The following is a 12,789-nucleotide window of genomic DNA, read 5'->3' as shown; positions in this document are numbered from 1 at the left end:
TATTAGAATGTTTTCATACCACTTGTCTTCCCTTGGAGATCTTCCCTCTTCCTTCATCTTGAGAATCTTCCCGAATCTTTATCTTGAAAATCACTATGTTAAAAAAATGATGAGAGCGGATTCTCTCTCCTTGGCTTCCTTCTCTTTGTCTCCCTACTGATAGGAAGTGGTCTTTGATAAAACTGGAAAGAGGCAGAGAATTCTATTAGCTTAAGAATCTGTTGTCCCCTCTTCTGGTGCTCACCTTACCAGCCTGCCATCAGACTTCTGGCTATATGACTTTGTTTGTTGTTACCTGAGGGCTTATTCTAGCAGCAGAAGACGATTTATTTTTTATTTTTTAATTTTTTTTAGGTGAGGCAACCCTTGATTGACCTCACAGATTGCAAGGACCTTGTCAGCTTACAATCCCTTATTTTTTATTTTTTATGCCTACAGCACCTGGTCTTCCTAGGTGGTCTCCCATCCAAGTACTAACCAGGCCCGACCCTGCTTAGCTTCTGAGATCAGATGGGATCAGGCTTGTTCAGAGTAGCATGGCCGTAGATGACAATTTTAACCTTGAACATGCCCAAAGTTCCAGGGATTAGCCCCTGGAAATAGGCTTTAACTAACGAATACCCCAGTTCTTTAAGGCATTTGTTCTCCACTAACTCTCAGAGTATCCTTGTGGATGGCATTAAGCTCCAGTGGCCCCCAGAGATAACTAGCTTGATAAAAAACCCTTCCTTGTCCCACTTTTCCATTCCCCTAATAATATTTCCTAGGGTCACTTCCCAAGTAAAATTTCTTGCACTCAAATCCCTATCCTGGTATCTACTTTTGACAGAATCCAAAACAAGTTATAACTTATCTAAGCTCTGCTCTGAAGGGAGTTCAGTAGTCCAAAGGGAATGTTTTTAAATATTACACAGAACCAGAACTTTCTGCAGCAAAGCCATGCTGGATCTCCAGGTAGAGCCAGGACTCTGGGGAGGAAAGAAGAGATGGGGCTTGGGAAATTAAGGGAGGGAGGAAGGGAGCTGATGGAAACATCACGATGTGCTTCTGGACACTCAGCTGATGTGAGCTGGTGGAGACGTAGTGGAGAAGAAGTGTGATGTGCTCGAACCTTCTAATTATAGGAATGACCCCTTTCTGGAAATGGGCTGGACCTGCCCCTCCTTTGAAATCAAGCAGGCTCAAAAAGAGGCTATCTTCCATAACTGGGTGTGGGTCTATGGCTCCCTCCATAAAGGTGACATTTGGTTGATGAGGATGGGAACATATCAGATATCTTTCTTTAACTGGGGTTTCAAAGCTTCCTGACTCCAGGCCCTTCCCTTCCTAATGGTTAAATCTGCAACATAGTCTAACACAAATGTCCAGAATGGGGGGCTCCTGTCCTCTAGTTTCTCCTGTGATCCAAAGTGAAGGAGCAAGCTTTGACTTAGGTGCCCATTGGAAACTGACAGAGCATCCCCTCCAGGTGGTACTGCTGGGCTGGGTCAGGCTGAAAGGTGATGACCATACCACTGTGTGTCTGTCTGTCCAGAGAATCTTTTTGAAAGTTTTCTTTTATCATTAGCTGTTTTGATATTGGCGTTTTCAATTTTCCTGAATCTAGATACAAATGGAGATGATTGTATATGAAACAAGAAGCCTGGGGAGTGTGCGAGGGGAATAGTTCTGAGCAGAATTTGCCACGAACATTGGATGGAGGTGGTAATGTTCCCTTTCAGATGTCAGGAAACCCCCCAGAACTTCTCTCTGCAGAACATATACCTGCCACTTTCACGTCAAACACCTCCAAGGGGTAGCCTGCGTGTTTCTACTGTTACTCTTTGATGTAATGAATGTTCTCTTTAGGGGGTATGCATTAAGTCTAGCTCATGGTCCTGGAATAGCCATAAATAATCATGAATTATAAAAAATCATGTTCATGCACTAGAATAGAATAGAAATGAACAAACTGGTTCATTTGCGGGTTTTTCATTCTCTAGGTACATGATTCTTTGTGAAGCATCAGATTTTCAAGCTGTTTGTGGCCCTCGACGGGGGAAGAAGCAGCATTCTCTGATCTCTCAAATATCTCTGGAGGATTAAGGCAGAGGTGGACATAGGGGTTTTTCTAGGGACATTGCTCTTTGAGATTTAAAGGAACAAAGTGAGAATCCAAAGATCACCTTTTTGGAATGACCAGCATCCCAGCTTGAAAAAGAATCTCAAAGTCTAAAATCAGCCCCCTGGAGTGAGACCGAGGAGCTGCATATAAAGCAGCTCCTCCCTCTCCATGACTCTCTTCAATACTAAAGTGTGAGGCTCCTCTGCTCAGAGTAGGAGAAGGTGCTGGGGGTGGAGGAGGCAAACCTCTCTTTAATTTTCTAATTCAAATAATATGTCACATGTGTGCCGATTTCTCTTTCTTTTTCTTTCCTGAAAATGCACAAAGCAGCCTGTGGAATTAGAGGACACAAAAGCCGACAGATTAAGCAAAATCGGGGGTTTCCTATTAGAGGTCAAGAAATTTGACTCCCATTCAACTTGTTGGCGGGTGTGTGGCCCCAGTTCTATTTGTCTAAGATAAGGACACATTATGAGTAGAATTCAAAAAGCCTATGAAATTTTCAGCTGATACAGGATATTTAACCCATTTCCCGTTTAGGAAAAAAAAAAAAAGTACAGCTCTCTGCCAGCATTAATTTAATTTTATATCAACATGCTCTTTGAGGCCGAAGCACATCTGACTGGTTTTCAATGTGAAAATAAAATATAAAAACCGTTCTTGGAGTTATTTCTAACCGGAACTTGTCTCTAATCCTAACGTAACAGAAATGTACATGATGACCGGTATCGAATTTTTTTCGTGCAGTACATTTCAAAGCACGGAATGACACACAGTGGAACATCACATACCGCACAAAAACATTCTGTTTTTCTCCAGATCTTCTCGCCATCCTAGTCATTGTGCGAGCAGCAAACTTTGCAGCGACCAGTTGGATTCTGTTTCCCTGATGGTGGTGGTGTGCTCCTGGGGAAACATCTTCCAGGCAGGCGAAGAGGGTGACATCAGAGCACGGACGACCTTAAAGACATCGCTGCTCTGGCTTGTGATGCTTTTCCAGGATTCTTTCAATCATTGTCGGTCTGAAGTTTACATGGCCAATCATGTGCTCGGCCACGTAAACTTCTAAACAAGATTGTCCTTCCTGAACAGGATGTAGGAGTTTGGCACTGGACTGTGTAGAAGGTGGTAAAAGAATGTCTTTTACCAAAACTTGTGCCGTTTGCGCTCAGTTGGATAAGTGAGCGTCTGATCAGCCCAGTCCACTGCTTCCATATTCTCGTTATCATCCACCCTGACCCATGGCTTCTTAGTTTTCTTTCCATTTCTGTTGTCTACTTCAGTCACAGTATCATTGTGGAATGCTGACAACATTGTCACCTCCTTCTCGTCACACCGTTTCACTGCCATAAATTCACCACAGAATCTGGCTACAGTTGTCCCTTTTGCAATCCATTTTTTTTTTTTTTAGATCATTTGGCATCTGGTTTTTGTTTGAACGAGCTGTCCCAATTACATGTCCTGTTTTGATGTCATTCTCTGAAAAGCATGGGAGATGCATGGCAAACTTTGGGGTAAGGTTAGGACTGTAATCCGCGAGTTATCTCGGGGTAAACGCTGCAGCTACAAGCGCTGCCGGTCGGTGAGTATTCTCATGGCAAACGGGAAATGGGTTAAAAGAAATTTTAAGCCTGGGGGAAGGGATGACTTTCTTCCAGCTATGCCCTAGACAGCCAAGGTGCATGCCTACTCAGTGTGAGATCCCTCCTATGCTGGAACACATCCGTCACAGCTTAGTCCAAATCTGTTTATAGTATAGTTTTATTTCTGGTAGTTAGATTTAGGGAGCACTGGGGCTCTCCGGTGGGGGGTGGTGGTACCGTCAGAGCGATCGGAGTTCTGGTAACACACGTACCTCTAGGTCCTTTTCGCTGCCAAAGAAATGAATTTCAACTCAGTGAATATGAGGAATATTTGTTTATTAAAAGCACATTATGAGAGAGAAGTCAGGTCAAGTCTAAAACTAGCCAGCCACGTGGAAATGAGGTGACTACCCCTAAGGAGGGAGTATGGTACCCCTGGGAAGATGGAGAGCTGTAACTTGGGGGGAGGGAGAGGTCTGCACTATATTTGGGGGCCGTGATGGGGTGGTCCTCAAGACATTCCTAGGTCACCTTGATTGACACCTGGCTGCTATATAACTTTGCCTAGTGCCCAGGTGCTTTACCTAGAATTCAGTCTGTTATAGATTCATGAACTTCCAGGCATAGTCATGAGATTATAATGAGGCCGAAGTTAGAGACAGTACTTTTTGCACATGCATTTGTAGCTGGTTTAGGTCAGCAGCTTTTATGGCCTTTGTGCTGTAGGATTTGGGGTAATTTATAACCCTAAAAGGTATTTCTGGAAGGTGCTTAAGGAAGGTCTTCAAGGGAAGTTTCTATGGTTACAGAGCTGGGGGGGAGGGGTGCCCTATCCCTTTGTTCCTCTGTCACTCATGTCTGATTGGCTGCCTAACAGTGGGGTGGGTGGTGGATCTCTCTTTGGGCAGCAGGAAGGCACCGTGAGCCTGAAGGGTGAGGGGAAGAGGGCGCCGACTACATGATTTTGTCTGAGGCTTTACCTGCTCCATGCAACCTCTCTTACAAGCTATAAGAGAGTTTAGAAAAAATTGATCTAGAAGGTAGAGCCTCCGTGATTCATGTGACGATCATGGGAAGCCTCCTAGCTCAGGAAATGTAGAGCCCCAAAATGTACAAAGTAATCCCACAGCCGAACTTGACTCCACCCCCAAGTATATATTACCTACGACAGGAGATATTAGATGTTATTAAAGGATTTACTGGTCAGCTTGGCATACATCATCATTCAATCTTCCCTGAACCATATGAGGTGATGTCTTAGATTAGGTTCTCTCCGAAGCAGACCCTGAGACAAAGACCCAGGTGGTTTATTCAGCAGGTAACCTCAGGAAGCGTGGCGATGGTGAGGGGATGTGAGACAGAGGCGGGAGGAAAACCAGCAGGGGTGGATGGATGTGCAGGGTACACAATGGGCACCCAGGCTCCAGTGCTAGGGGGACCCTTTGAATGAACCTGTGGAGCATTTCTCAGAGTCATGTCACCCAGGGGCAAGGAGCTGGAGTATCTCTCCACCAACTCCCACTCTCATTGGTTGAGGCTGCTTCGAGGCACTTGTGACTTGTCCCTTGAATGTAATTGAGCTCACTGGCTGTGGCCAGAGGACACTGTCAGGTAGGAAGCTATGGACTTCGTGAAACTGTCCTTAGCCAACCTCTTGAGGAAGAGGAGTGGCTAGGAGTGAGACCCTGACAGCATCTGCTTCAGGTACACGTCACTTTTATTTGAAAGATGAGAAAACAGAGGCTTGAAGGAACTCTCCAAATCAAACCGATCAGATCTGTTGGTTTCAGCAGGCAAGATGTCTTGGCTGCCTCAAAATGCAGCAGCACCTTCTCAACTACCTACTGGGCCCTTCCTCCCTTCTCCAGGTCTCAAAACAGAATGGTAGACATTGCTAATCTGAAGGCGTCGTTATGGCTGCCAAACCAGGCCTGGGGGGTGAAGAGATGAGCAGGCAAAGATCTGAGACTGACAAGCAGCCAGCCCTTTCCCTCCAGCCCTATCGTCACCCACAAAGCCAGAGCTGGCTCTTCTCTGCTTCTGCACACACCTGCATCTGCTCTTTTGTCACTGTCATCCTGGGCAAGGCGGTCCCAGGTAAGCACCTTCATAGCATGATGCCTGAAAGCATACACTCAGGAGCCAGACAGGTCTGGATTCAGGTCACAGCTCCATGGTACACCCGCTGATTGTGCAGGTTACCTAACCTCAGTGACAGGGAAACCAGAGTCTCTCATTTGTAGACTGTGCATGACGAGGGCCCCTTGTGGGATCAGCGTGAGGATCTAGTGAGTCAGGCGCTTGCATATGTCAAGTGTTCAATCAATGTAGCTGTTGTTATTGTCGTTATTATTATGGAACGACCTAGAGGAGGGGAAAGGTGCAGTTTGGGCTTCTCCCAGTCATGTTAAGATAACTAATTAATTGTTAATCATGTTAGTTACTAATTATGCTGAAGCACCACAGCCACATGACATCGGTCCAAGCCCCTGCAGGTCTTGGCAGGCACTCGGGGGGTCCTCTGAGGGCCTTAGATGTTAACATTTCCAGCTCTGGCCGTTATGCTAATGAGGAAGAAAAGAAACAGTTAAAGGTGTACACAAACTGGATTCAGGGCCCAGGGCAGGGAGGGCCTGCACCACAGAGGCTGCTGTAGAACACCCTCGCCTTCTGGTTCTGAAAAGCCAGCTCTTTCTGTGTTTTCCTTTGCTGCGCCTTTGGGGTGCTCTCCAGGTGGGCTGGTCTGGCTCAGTCCTCCTCGAGCCCTGGCTCCTCTGCACAGGGCCGAGGGGATAGGGACTGCGTCAGGTCCCCATAGTCTCCCTGCATCCTGAGCGTGCCGTGGAGCAGGACTGGGAGCAGGTCCTCCTGCCAGCTTCTGCAGCCTGTGCCCAGGGCCAAGTTCTTAGCATCCATCTTGACCCATGGATAGATCACTCCAGAGGAAACAGCTGGCCTTCCGGGAGCAGCTGACAAGGCCAAGAGCCCCAGATCGCAGCATGCTCCACGGGCCTTTACCCCTGTCCCCTGACTGTGGAGTGAAAGCTCTGTAGAGCTGGACGGGAGCTCACACACTGGGGCTGGCGTGGCCTCCCTGTCCCAGGAGCTGCAGCTTGCCTGCCGTCCGGTTCCCAGGGCTGCACTGCAAGCTCACAGGGGCTTCTCTCTCTCCCTTCCCAAGGGTATTTTTTTTGTGTGACTTAGAATAAGTATTGGGTTATGCGGCTGTTGCTATGGCAACTGGTGTTTTAAATAAAAATAGTCCTACACCCCCGGTAGCCTGTCAGTGTGAAATGTGCCTACAGGCAGTGAAAGGCTGTTGGCATCTGCAGCTCTTCAATTCCCAGCAGCAGCCTCCTGGCACCACCCAAGCCCAGAGGGCAGAACCTGCAGCTCTGTGCACGGGGTGGGGCTCCTGCTTAGGGGAGAAGGCAGGCAGCTTGCACAGGTAGCTTTCCCCAGCTGGCCAGGGGGCTCTGCCTGGTCTGCCCATCTCGCCACAGCGGAGGGCTGCTGTCCTCGAAGCCTTTCTGGTGAGAGACTGAGTCAGGATGGGCTTTGCCTTGAAGTCTGCTTCTGGGGGAACACATTCTGAGTCAAGGATTTACGTGCGAGGACTTTATTTTGAGAGCAATCCAAGGAAACACCAGTAGAGTGGGAACGGGGGCAGGGAAGGGAAGGCAGACAGCTGAGTTTTTAAAAACTCAACTTAGTCCTCTTGTCCCCTGAGGAACTTCGTGTTGTCACTCCAGGGGGCAGGGGAGCTGGTGGATTTCTCTAACACATCCCCCTCACCTTTGGGTGAGGCTCCTCCCAGGCCCATTAAGTCCCTACATTATCAGCTTGACCTGTGAGCAATCAGGAAACAAACAAAACCCACAAACGTTCTTAGGAAGAGAGTCCCAGGTGTTGGCAGGCGGCAGCCTTTAGCATTTGAAGGTGAATGCCTACCTAGAGGGTACGGGCAGGGTAGCACATCACCTGCTGTGGGCCTCCTGGCTGAGCTGTCTGCCTTCTGCATGTTAATGAATTCCCCCAACTACCTAAAGTGCTTTAGAGTTGCAATAAGGAGCTTAATCTGAAAAGTTCAAGGAGTGTAGAATAGCCTTTAAAGATGTTGAAAGGCTGCCCAAACCCCAAAGCCTGATGATAAAATTGGTCCTATCAGGGCACATTGTGCTGCCTCGCAGTGGAGGGTGGAGGCAGGGGTTGGGTGGGGGAGGGGTGGCTCTCTTTTGGAAGAAAGGGGGGCAGTTTACTGCACCCCTAACAAGTGTTTTTGAGTATATCTTTGAGTCACTTTCTGATACTTTGGGAGATGAAAACATTAAGATTAGGCACCGTGACATTGAACCCAAGAGACTCAAGTTGAACACTTGGAGGAGGAATGGAGAGTGGTTTAGGCAGGAGTGAATGGGTGGAAATGCGTTGGGAGGTACAGTGCTTGGAGCTCTTGGCATGAATGGGGCAAGGCGGGCCTTTTTCCATCTGGCGAGTTCATTCCCTTTCTTGGTCTCACTTGGGATGCAGTCTGTGGTTCTGTCCATCTGTGGAAGAAAAGCTGCATCCCAAAGGGCCCATCACCTCCCGGGCCAATTAGACACTTTGTCCCCAGAATTCGGTCTCTGAGTGGGATGTTACCAGGACTAAGATTTGCCTTCTCGATGTCAACAGTGGTGTCCTACACCAAAGTGCTGCCTAATCCAGGTGTTTGAGAGCTGTCGGGCCCCTGTCCTCCTGGGGCCGGCTCTTGAGCTTTTTCTTGAATTCTTTCGAGTATCCCACAGCATCCCAATAAATTCCCGTTCCTTTTCCTGTAAATTAACTAGAGTCTATTTGTATTGCTTGCAATATAAGAGCTTGGACTGCTCCTGATTTCTTTGGAGGGGTCCCACTGCGATGAAAGCCCTGAGATTCTCAAATGAAGCCCTACGACAAATTTCTGTTCTGCCATTTTGTGCAGTAGGTCTAATTCAGAAATAATAGGAAGGGAAAGATGTCTTAGCAGCATTTTTCTTCAGAGGACCCAAGTGAGAGGGAAGGGGTTCATTTTGGAGGTATGGAGTGGAGGGTTGGAATGCCTGTGCAAGGTAGAAAGGGAGGACGCAGGATTGGGCAGGAGAGCCTCAGATGGCCACATGGGTCTGAGGACAGCTCGGCTGGTCCAGTGGGGAGCTCCAGAGCAAAGACTTCCCTCAGAGAAGTTCCGTGTGGGAACTGGATGGCCTGGCCTCAGCACTCTGCGGTGCTCACTCATTAGCTGGGGGCGGTCTTCAACGAGCATGGCTTCTGCTCTCAAGCTGGGGCCCAGCTGAAGGTGCTGTGGCTGGAGGCTGGCTGTCAGCTCGCCGCACCTGTCAACATAGGGCTTGAACCTGCTAGGGACCGTCCGATGAGCTATGATGAATGTTGGGACAGTTTGACTTCCGTTCCTCATTGGCGGAGGGCAGTCCCTGAGGCACTGGCTTCCTGGCACTTCTGGGCAGATGCACACAGGGGCCGAGCAGGCTCTGGGGGCACCAGAAAGCGTCAGGCACCGTGCTTGTGAGGGGAGGCCGTCTGCACGCGGGAGGCGCCCATGACAGCCGTGGGGAACCAGAGGCGGCCCGGATAACGCGTGGGTGTCCACAACATCTGCCACACCGAGAATCTAAGGCTTACCTTCAGTTCAGGGAATCTGTTACTTGTGGTTCAGGATGCAGAAGAGGCCGCCGTGGCCCCTGCACCTGCCAGGACATCGTGTCATTCAGCTTGAGCGGCCATAGCAAAATAGCACAGACTGGGCAGTGGAGACAGTGGAGGTTTACTTACAGTTCTGGAGGCTGGAAGTCTAAGACCGAGGTGACGGCAGGTTTGGGTTCTCCTGAGGCCCTTTTCCTTGGCTCGCAGATGTCTGCCTTCTCGCTGTGTCCTCACGTGGTCTTTCCTGTGTGTGTGTGTGCCCCAGGTGTCTCTTCCTCTCCTTTAAGGATGCCAGTCCTATCAGACGAGGGCCCCACCTTTTTGACCTCATTTAACCTAATGCTCTCCTTCAAGGTCCTATCTCCAAATACAGTCACATTCTAAGGCACTGGATGGAGGTGAGGGCTTCCACATGTGAATTTAGGGGAGACGTAATTCAGTTTTGGGAGAGACATAATTCAGTTCATAACAGGCCGAACGGCTGGCAAGAGGACCTGGATCTGAGCCATATTTCCTCATTTTCCTGAACCCAGACACAGGAAAGTGAGAGGCTCGGGGTTGTGTGGGTTGAGTGGTAATGCAATGTTAAGTCAGAAGCAGATGTGGCTGCCCAGGGCGACTGCCAGTCCCAGGACCGCCCACACCCACGGCCGGCTGGGCAGCAGCCCCCCAAGGTCTCCTGGGCTTGGCTCACTTGGGAACCCCCGCACCCATTCCTGATTTCCGAGGCTGCCCAGACTTTCCTGCATCTCGGTGCTTCTCTCCACCTCCAGGAGGTGGCACGATGCAGCCCCGAGGCCCGGGTTCCAGGGCTGGCCAAGTGGCGTGTCCTCGTGCAAGTGCTTCCTTCTGTCCCCTCATCTGGGAAATGAGGGGCCCGGGTTGGGCTGCCATTCCTGTTCCCCCAGTCTATCTTTTTTGCAGCGTTGGTGAACCTTTCTGGGGGAAATGGGAATGGGCATCTGCTGGAGGGATTGTACCTTGGCACTGTCCACTTGGGAAGGTGACTCGGTAGGATATTTCAAAAGCTCTAAAGGATGTGCATATCCAAGATTATTTCCTCATGATACATTCTGCGAAGGGGAACTGCTGGGCTGAAGATTTAGCTATGAAGAGTCACCAGTGTTAGTTTCTCATATTTTACTCTTAAAAACATCAAAACGCCCAACACCAAGGGATTGAATACATAAATCGAGGTACTTTATTCAGTGGAACACACAGATATAGAACATGATTCTGTAAAGAACATTTAATGATTTGGAAGGTTAATTACAGGACAACCCTTAGTGTGAAAGATCAGGAAGGATAATAGATCAGGAATAAACAGTGGTTGTGTCTGTGCGATGGGATCGTAGAGATTTTTAAACCCTTATTTTATAAAGTGACAATGTATATCCATTGCTTTTGTAATAAGAGCACCAATAAAAAGTTATATTAAAAATAAAATCGTTTTGACAGAAGCTGCTGGCTAATTCTCCAGCTGTTACTGACTTACTCCTCTCACTGTTTCAGCTTCTCCACTCTGTAGTTGGATCCTCACCTTTCTAACTTCCCTGACTTGGCAAGGTGGCCAAATGATGAAGTTCTAGCCAGTGAGATGCTAGTGGCAGTCTGCTGGGTAGAGGTGGGGGTTTCTAGGAAAACTATTTATGTCTCCGGATAAAAGGAGGGGATCTGACTGACCTTCCTTTCTTATTCTTGGAATGTGGAGGTGACGGCTTGAACAGCAGCAGCCCTCTTGGGACCATGAGGTCATGAGGGTGGTAGAGCAGAAACGGAAAGCCTCAGTTTTCGATGGCATTCTCGAATCATTGCATCAATCTTGGACTCTCTACCTCCGGACTTCTCGTTCTAGGCGATATTCCTGACATAACAGTTCTGGTTAGACTAAATGCTTTTGGCTGCAAGAAACAGAGTTTAGGTCTCAGATCCCTGCTACCACTCCACGCTGACTCCATGGAGAGAAATAAGGACACCGTCACCAAGACTTTCTCCTCCTAAGCTAGTGGTGCCATCTATTAGATGTTAGCCTCTGAATTTGTTTGGTGGCTCTGGGAGGAGAGGGGTCACTGAACGTCTTTGGCAAGGTGGGGAACAGGTTAAGCATCCCTAAGTGCCAGAATAGAGCAGGGCCGGGCATGAGATAGCACGTCAGCTGTCCCTCAAAACCACTGCTATGTGCCGGGCACTGTGCTAGGTGCTGGGGAGGCCCAAGAGCAAAACAGACTCTGAGCCTGTGCTTCTGAAGCTTACTGCTTGGTGGAGAAGCAGGATCCTGCCAAGTCATAGTTAATTCTTTACTTAATTATGAGTGTCCAGTGTTTTGAAGTAAGGAGAGCCATGAGAGTGATGGGGGAGCCCGACCTGGTCTGGAGCTCAGGGAAGACAGCCTACAAGCTCTTTCCGTGTCCTTAAGCTCAGGAAGATGTGTCCGAAATTCCTGGGCTTGGCTGTGACAACCTCTGGTCACAACGCCCCATCGAAGGTGTTCTCCCCTTTGGCAAGAGTCCTTGCCTGGGGGCTTTATTGTCCGTATCGGTAAAATGAGGAGACCGAACCTGATGAACTTTTAGCCTCCCAGAGCTTAAATGACATGAGAACACAGCTGAGCGGAAGCCACCCACGGGAACAGTGCAGACACAGGCTGGGGTGGCGAAGCCGGGGGCTGTTAGGAGAGGCGCCGTTTTCTCCCCAGCCTTGGCAAAGATGGGTCCTAACTTTGATCATTCAACAAACACGTGTCGAACACCTACTGTTTGCCAAACACCGTTCTGGGTGCTGGGGACATATCCATGATCATAGCAGTCTGAAGGTGGGTGTGCGCTGGAGATAAGGCCCAGCAGGGTGGAGAGGTGGGAGGGAGGGGCATCTGTGGATGGTGGCACACCGTCAATGGGAAGGTCAGGGTGGCTCTCACCGAGGGGAGGGAAGGAGTCGAGCTGATGACTGGGGCAGGCCCTAGAGGAAGAGCAGGAAGATGAAGTAGGCTGGGGACAGGGGTGGGTCCCGCGTGCCATGGGCAGTGAAGATCAGAGCCCTGTGATCTGTTCTGTGTTTCAAAGGGCTGCAGGTCAGCCCTGGCCTTTTCTGTTTACTCTGAGTCAAAAATCAAGGGTCGGTGATGGGGAGACCGGGTAACCCACATGACAAATCTCAATGACGGATGCGCTCCCAGACCCTGGCCCGCCTCGGAGGCATTTACTGATTTGATATATCTTTAAATATGTACAGTTTTTGTAATCGCGAAAAAATATCCAATCATTAAAAAGAGTGGTTATCTCTGGGGACAGGATTATAAGGGACTTTCACATTCTGTCCTATACATCTGTAATCTCTTAGATTTTTGAACAGGTTGGTCCTTGAAAAGTGTTTTTTTCATCGTTTGCTGTTATTTATTTCATGCCTCTCAACACCGCAGGG

The 12,789-nt window shown here is 48.9% G+C and overlaps 1 non-coding gene across 1 annotated transcript; it reads right to left on the bottom strand.

Moving 5' to 3' along the window:
• Positions 1-429: 429 nt before the first annotated feature.
• LOC112482117 lies at positions 430-548 on the bottom strand. Its single transcript, XR_003047201.1, has one exon. It is a non-coding gene; the product is annotated as a 5S ribosomal RNA (ribosomal RNA).
• Between the last annotated feature and the right edge of the window lie 12,241 nt (positions 549-12,789).

Source organism: Pteropus alecto, unplaced genomic scaffold (assembly GCF_000325575.1).
Source record: "Pteropus alecto unplaced genomic scaffold, ASM32557v1 scaffold156, whole genome shotgun sequence".
Taxonomy (NCBI): domain Eukaryota; kingdom Metazoa; phylum Chordata; class Mammalia; order Chiroptera; family Pteropodidae; genus Pteropus; species Pteropus alecto.
The sequence above is the reverse complement of the archived record's forward strand: the minus strand, read 5'-3'. Positions and strand labels throughout refer to the sequence as shown.